Genomic DNA, 1113 nt, shown 5'->3' with positions numbered 1-1113 from the left:
TCCCTGAATTCCGTATTCGCGGGGCCAGTGGCTGGGAGCGCCTCCGTGCATCGCGCAGTGAAATGACATGTGGTTATTTATTTATTTATTTGATTGTTTATAATGTGTACAAATGTCTTAATTTACATCCAAGTTAGTTAGCATCTCGTACAACAACGATTTCAGGAGGAGATTCCTTACTGCCCCTCACCCATCAGCCCCCCCCAACCCCTCCAGCAACCCTCTGTTCTCCGTATTTAAGTCTCTTATGTTTTGTCCCCTCCCTGGTTTTATGTTATTTTTGCTTCCTTTCCCTTGTGTTCCTCGGTTTTGTATCTTCAAGTCCTCATATGAGTGACGTCATATGATATTTGTCTTTCTCTGACTAATGTCTCTGAACGTAATACCCGCTAGTTCTGTCCAGAACTGTTCCATATCTTGTAGACAGAAGACATTGGTCGCTGGAAAGATCAGAAACGGCGGCGTCGGGTATTGTGTGTCCCTCGCATTGTCTTGTTTTGTGTTTCTTGCACTTTTCGCGGCGACGGGAACAGAATAAACTCCTCAAAATGTATTGTATTGATGACAAGTGTATAATCAACGACCTTAGGTCCCGGGCCACCACCAGTCTGTGCAGGCTCTGTGGCGCAATGGATAGCGCATTGGACTTCTAGCCTCAAGCCCAGAGGGATTCAAAGGTTGCGGGTTCGAGTCCCGCCAGAGTCGGAAGTGTTTTGTCAACACTTTCAGCTTTCGGGGGTTTAGGTCCCAGGAGCTTCATAATGAACAACCCCACCCGTGGCTGCAGGAGCTCAGTGACCAAATAGGGCGAAAGGGAAAAGAACGCTTGTAGCGAAGGTCCAATGTGGAAATAAATGCTACTATTTCTTTGCTGTGAAAAACAGCTTCCAATAGCTTTCTTGGCCTTGGCTGGACGGTCGCGGGCGGGGGTCCCACGCTGCTCCTTCCAGAATATTCAAAATGCGGGGGCTTTGCAGCTGCGATGCTCGGTCTGAGTCTGTCCTCCCCTTTCCCCACTCCATCCCCACCCCCCCCCCCCCAAAGCGCTCCTTGGCAGCACCGAAGTTTCAGCTCCGGAAACAACCAAAATGCAATTTGCTTTCAAATGAATGT

At 48.8% G+C, this 1113-nt stretch overlaps 1 non-coding gene across 1 annotated transcript; it reads left to right on the top strand.

The window, feature by feature from the left end:
• The first annotated feature begins 615 nt into the window (after window positions 1–615).
• TRNAR-UCU (transfer RNA arginine (anticodon UCU)) lies at window positions 616–705 on the top strand. The gene is given in 2 exon segments: window positions 616–652; window positions 670–705. It is a non-coding gene; the product is annotated as a tRNA-Arg (tRNA).
• The last annotated feature ends 408 nt before the right edge of the window (window positions 706–1113 follow it).

The sequence above is a fragment of the Crocuta crocuta genome, unplaced genomic scaffold (assembly GCF_008692635.1).
Source record: "Crocuta crocuta isolate KB4526 unplaced genomic scaffold, BGI_CrCroc_1.0 scaffold1097, whole genome shotgun sequence".
NCBI lineage: Eukaryota > Metazoa > Chordata > Mammalia > Carnivora > Hyaenidae > Crocuta > Crocuta crocuta.
This window is presented reverse-complemented; position numbering and strand designations above follow the sequence as displayed.